Source organism: Ciconia boyciana, chromosome 21, assembly GCF_034638445.1.
Source record: "Ciconia boyciana chromosome 21, ASM3463844v1, whole genome shotgun sequence".
Lineage (NCBI taxonomy): Eukaryota > Metazoa > Chordata > Aves > Ciconiiformes > Ciconiidae > Ciconia > Ciconia boyciana.
The window spans coordinates 5,998,390-6,004,724 of NC_132954.1; positions in this window are offsets into that span (position 1 = coordinate 5,998,390).

A 6,335-nucleotide genomic window follows, 5' to 3' on the forward strand; every position below is an offset into this window, starting at 1 on the left:
AAAACACGAGAGTGTGGAGCGTCCCACAAGTAAGCATTGCAAACCACGAGAGTGTGGAGCACCCCACGAGCGAGCATCCCAAAACACGAGAGTGTGGAGTGTCCCACAAGTAAGCATTGCAAACCACGAGAGTGTGGAGCACCCCATGAGCGAGCATCCCAAACCACGGGGGTGTGGAGCACCCCACGAGCGAGCATTGCAAACCACGAGAGTGTGGAGCACCCCACGAGTGAGCATCCCAAACCACGGGGCGTGGAGCATCCCAGGCTGCCAAGCATGGAGCATCCTGTGAGTGAGCATCCCACACCACATGGCGTCAAGCACCCTCAGCTACCAAGCACGGAGCAGCTCTGGAGGGAGCATCCCTGGCCACCAGGCACGGAGCATCCCAGGCACGGGCTTCCCAAGCCAGCCAGCATCCAACCCCCCAGGCCATCTGGCAGCGAGCACCCCAGGCCAGGGCATTCCCCTTCCTCTCCTTTGCTCTAGGTCCAGGAGTTACTCAAGGCACCGAGGTTTAGAGGGACACCAAATACCTACAGAGAGACTTCACGGTGCTTGGGAAGAGACGGGCATGTCCTCGTCCTCCCCCTGCTAGGCCAGGAGCCCTGCCGGAGCCCGTTCTCCGTGGGGTCCTGCAGCAGGCACAGCTCACCCACGCCTGTACCTCCCCATCCTCTGCAAACTCAGCTTTGAGCTGGGCCCCAAACGTGTTTCCCAGCCAACACCCACAGCTTTTTGCTCTTCCACCTTATTCCCCTCAGCTCCACGCAACCTCCCACTAACAGACTGGGAAACTGAGGCATGCTGCTGGGAATCCCCTTTCCCAAGGTCAGAGGTGCCCCATCCCAGCTGCAACCACACGCTCTCCGCACCGTTGCAGAAGCCGGGTCCCACCACCCCGCTCGGGTGCCCAGAGCCTGTGCTCCTGGAGAGGAGAGCAAGTTAAAGGCTTTGGTCAGTGAATTATTTAACGTGGTGGCTGGAGATCCTGGCACCGGCCTGGGCCCTCGTGAGCACTGCGGTATTTGGTAGGTCTCGGGAAACACACACAATAAATAGACAATTTTATTTACTCGGGCACGGGGGAAATGGTAAAACCCACCTCAGGAGCCAGCCTGCAACCCCCCCCTCCGAGAATGCCTCTCCCTCCAGCCGCCACGCAAACCCCACAGCAGCGAGACAGGGACGAGAGCCGTGTCCGTGGAGGCTGAAATCCTGTAAATCTGAACCAAATTCTCCCCAGTGAATCTGCGGTGTCTCCTCCACGCTCCCCTCCAGCCCTATCCCCTGCAGCCCCTCTGCATGTGCTCCCCAAGGGGACGCGGCCCCTGGAGCGTGGCCCCGGCTGCGCACAGGGTCCCCCCAGCACATCTCGCCCCCCCCGGCAGATGCTCCCTGCAGCCGAGCCACCGCGGCAGGAGCACCCTGACCTTCATCCGGCTGCCGTTTGGTTCAGCGTATTCCCCTCGGTCGCAAGGTTTAGGTTTCACCTGGTAATTGATTAAAGCCTCCGGGCTGCGGAGGGGGCAGAGTTAAGGTGACCTGGAAAGGACTTTGGCCAAGGTGGGTGCTCGCTTGAGAGGAGTCAGGGGAGGTGGGGAGTTTTTATTCCTGCGGCTGCTTCGCAGCTGGATCGGGAATATCTGGGCTGATGTCCCGGGCTTGCCAGGGAAGCCTCGGCAGAGCTGTGTTTGTAAGTGATGAAGAACTGCTGATTTTTTTTAAACAAAGACATGACTTCTCTAAATTGTTTGCTGGAATCGACGAGCTGCTAATAAATTAGGGGAGAAGGTGTGCTACCATCACCCACCAGCCGTTCTCTCCGCTTTCTGGCCTCCTGCAGTTTTGCTTTTGCGGGTTAGACCCCGACCAGCCCCCTGGTAGCGAACGAAAGTTTGCAAGGTTGCAGGCGCAGCCGTCCGGGGCCGGCGATGCCAGTCGCTCCCGGCTGGGCTGAGTGCCTGGGCACGGGTTAACGGGGACACGGAGCTGGCGCTGAGCTGGTGCTGTGGGTCACTGCATGCGGGGATGGGGCAGGTCCCATCTGCGCCTTGTCACCGGCCCGGACCCTGAGAACCTGCATTGATCCTGGAGCTGGGAGGTTTTGGGATGGAGGCAGGGAGTCTGAATCAACACGGTGCTGACCCATCCATCAGAACCAGCAGAGGTTTCAGGCAGCCGTCCCGAGCTCTGCCGGCTTCGCCCCCCGGCCGTGGGAGTCCCACAGAGCCACTCGCGTCCTCTGGCCCTGATGAAACTTTAAAGAGGATTTCCAAGGCCAGGTGATGGCGAGCGGGGAGGCCTGCGTGCTTGGAGCCTGCTGCCCTCTTGGGATTGCAGCTCAAGCTCCTAGCACGGACAGGAGGCCAGGATTTGCATCTACAGGATTTCCAGTAAGTTTTGCAGCCCTGGTACGCAGCTGCAGGGCTGTGGGCTGGGGAGAGGGGCAGGCGGGACCGGGGGCAGCCGGGACTCCTTGCCCAGGCACGGGGACCGGGGGGAGCCGGGACTCCTTGCCCAGGCACGGGGACCGGAGCAAAGTCCCAGCCTGGCCCCCTGGCTGGGGGGATGCTGGGGAGTCCTGGGCAGAGCTGGGCGGCATCACGGAGGGGAGGATGCAACCAGCCCCCTCTGTGCAAGGGAGCCTGATTTGGTGCTCGGTGGCCGGGAGGGGCAGAGCTGGGGGCAGGTGGCCTCGGGGGATCCAGGGCTGGCATCGCCCTGGGAGCTGGGCGAGCACTGGGGACATCCGGCAGCGCCGGCAGCGGCACAGGGAGAGCTGCAGAGCACCTGCTTCTGCTGAAGGCTTGGCCTGGGCCCAGGGCAATTAGCTCCTGGCTTCGCTGCTCGCACACGCTCTGACAAACAAGTGGCTGGGACGCCCTGGCCTCGCTTCCGAGGGCTCCCTCCCTCTCGCTGCCGGGCGCGGGATGGGGACCCCTCTGGGCCGGGGGCTGTGGGGCTGCTGCGGAGCTGCGTCAGTGCTCACCTGCCCTGACCCTGGGCTTGGAGCAATGCCAGCATTGCTGGAAGCTGCGACGCGTCCCGGAGCGGCCCCGTGGGAGGAACAGGGATGCTTCCGCCCCGCTCTGCTGCAACGCCGCCTGCGCGGGGAGCAGGGCAGGTCAGGGACCCGGCTCCTTTTCCCACCTCTGAAAGCGAGGAAGAAAGAACAGACAAGGACTTCAAGAGAGCTGTGCGTCCCTGGGCTCTCTGGTGCTGGCTCCGCAGCCTCAGGATGGTTCACAACCAAATCCCTCCAGCAGCGTCCGCGTCCCTGCGAAGACAGAGGAGAGTCCCACAGCAGTGGCAGGGGAGAATAGCCACCACCGCTGCCCGAGGAAACAGGGTTTGCCAGCGCTCACTGCAGGTGGTGGACTCAGAGCCCGCGCCGGGAGAGGCTGCACATGGGGCAGCTTCACCCGAGCACTTTTCCCTACGTGCCCGGTGGCTCTCACACCTGGTGGCCCTCGGGGCTCCCGGTCCCCCCGGCAGCAGCGTGACCTTCACTGCAGCGAATTTTTCCTTGGAAGAGGGTGGCTGGAAGCAGCAGCCCTGGGGAAGGGCGGCCGTCAGCAGCAAACCCCGCAGTAAACCGAGCGCGCCAGTTCCCGAGCATCAGCGGCCCGTGCTTGCCCACACGGGGGTTGTGCTTAGCTCATCACCCCCGAGGAAAAATGGAAACTGAAACCGCTCCTTGGGAGGAAAGGGCTGCTTCCTCATGGGCTTTCATCCCCCGGGTCCCTAGAGGTGTGATTACCTCTGCCACCTTCATACATTGTCACCCGCAGCACTTGCTGCACAGCCCGGTGGCACTTGCCGAGCTGCCCGCAGAGGGTCTGGTGTCCCTCCCCAGAGGTGCCGCAGCTCGCCGAGCCTCTCGGGTAACGTGTGTTTCCTCTGCATCGCCTCACGCTGCTCCATTTGTCATCACGCTGCCTCGGAAGATCAAACGAAGGCGCGTGTCCTTATACGGAAGATTTGGCTCTTATTAATGCCTGAGGTTTATAGTACCTGTGACAGACAAACGATGTCGGCTCTCCTCAAAATACCTTTCCTGTTCGAGTCAGCTAGGGCGCTCCTCTGGGAGCGCAGACAGAGTCTTATCTCCATTATTAGGTAAATACTAACATGACCAGCTTCAGTATTAACTGTCCTTTAAGTGCCTGGATGAGATCAGGCTTTGGACGACCATCGAGATGACACTGAGTGTGTCGAAACCAGCATCGCCTTCAGTTAGAGGTAGAGGCTTCCGCTGGAAACTGCTCTTCTTTCAGGAGCAGCACCTCACTCTCGTTTTCTGTCCTTTAAGCAATTTATTGCCATTCAAATTTAAACTATTTCAAGCAAACACAACCGCTTTGGATAAAGAGCTTTCCTTCGGAAGCGCCTCGCTTGCTACCCCTGCCAGCGGCAGATAAGGCGAGGCAGCTGCCTGCTCCGGCTGCCCCTTCCAGGAGCCGCACGTCTCTCTCCGTCCTTGCAAGGCGATTCCCCGGCTCTGCTCCCCGCCGTAAGCACAAATGCTGCTTTGCCAACAGAGCTGCTTGGGAGGCAACCCATCTCTTCTCGCTGCGGCGCGGAGGGCCGGTGGGAAGCCCCAGCCCGGCCACGGCACCTTTGCTGGGCTGGGATCAGGCTGCTGGGAACCGGCGGCAGCTTGGACCAGAGGACAGGCAGGATCAGGCTGCCGGGGACCAGAGCCACCGGCCGCACGCTGGCCCCTGGCTCCGGGGGAAGGTCCCTCGACCCCCCCAGCCCTGCCCTCCCCGGCAGCAGCCGCCCACGGGTGCCCTCTCGTGGCCGGTCCCACACCCGGAGCTGTCACGCAAGGCACTTTTTCTCCCCGACTTTCCCTTTCCCGTGCACAGGAGAGGCTCCTCCAGGGGTCCGCCAGCGACCCCGCACTCCGCCCGCACAAGGCTGCGCTACCGGAGGGCCGATGCGCAGGAAGGCACCGGGCTGCATCGCTCCGCTGCTGCAGTGCGCTGCTGGCTCCCAGGCACTGCAGGATTGGAAAAATTAAAAAAAAAACCATAAGAAAATTGACATTTAGAAAGCCCAGGAGGTGCAGGTAATGCAGCAAGCTCCCTTGCCTGCCTGGAACAAGCTGGCCCAGATTGCGCAGCTTGCACCAGCCAAGTGCTGAAGTGGAGTTTTCCTTCCCCAGCAGCAGCTACTGCCCGCAGCTCTCATGCGGGCAGGCACCCGCAGCAGGGTGCTTCTCACCCTGCGTCCCGCACAGCTGGGCTGGGCACTGCCAGGGAAAGCACATACAAACTAAGCAGCCCGCACGTGGGCACCGGGTTACATGCCCTGCGTGGGAGCCGTCAGCCTCTCCTCATTGGGAAACTGTGGAAACTCCGTGCTTCTGCCAGTGAAAAACAAGTGGCAGCGCTGGCGCTGTCACCCGGCTCTGCCAAGCACTGCACAAAGCCACAGAGCCTCTCCCGGACAAAGTGCCAACTATGTCGAACTCATTGATAGTGGACGCACAAAGGTGCTCGGTTACAAACTCGCACCCTCTTTTAGCTAAGACTTAAACTTGGCCTAACACGGCCAGGATCCTTGCGGCACGTTCAGTTAAACCTGACCTCTGGAGTTCGCTCAAACTCCTCGCTGCTGGTTCAGCTGGACCCGGGACACAGAAGCTGCAGGGAGAGGCGGTGCAGCCCTGGTACGCGCAGTTGAAGGGCTCTGTGGAAGTAACCGCTGTACGACACCTGCCCTTGGCGTGGCAGGCACCCACAGAGCTCCAGCCTCACCACTCGTGTCACTCGTCCCAACCCCTTCCCCAGGCCACCCTTAAGCCCCGTTGCTAGTTTCACTACTTCAGGTGTAATACTTTTTCAGGGATTCAGGATGCTCTTTGCTCGGCAGGTTGAGACGGGGCATTGGATCTCAAAGAAAGTGCACACGTTATCTTACAAAGGAAATTTATTTCATTTTATGAAGCTTATATTACATGCATCGACTGAAGCTAGTACAACAGTTAACAGCAGGGCTGGGGTTTGTCCAGACTTCCATTAGTGTTTCTGGAATAAACCAGGCCAAATTAAAGAATCTTTTGCCCTTAGAAAATACAGTCATCATACAAGGAATGTTTTTTTTTGTTTTCACTTTAATTACTCCTCCCCTGCTCCCTGCCCTTGAGCTGCATATAGCCAATGCTCTGGCTTACCAAAAAAGGAGGCAGGAGAGCAAAATCTAACACACACACACACTCCCCCCATACACCCCTAATAAACCATTGAGATGGGAGGACTGAATCTAGCTCTATTCAGAGAAAAAAATACAAACAGAATACCAGGAATAAAGCTCTTACAACAAAC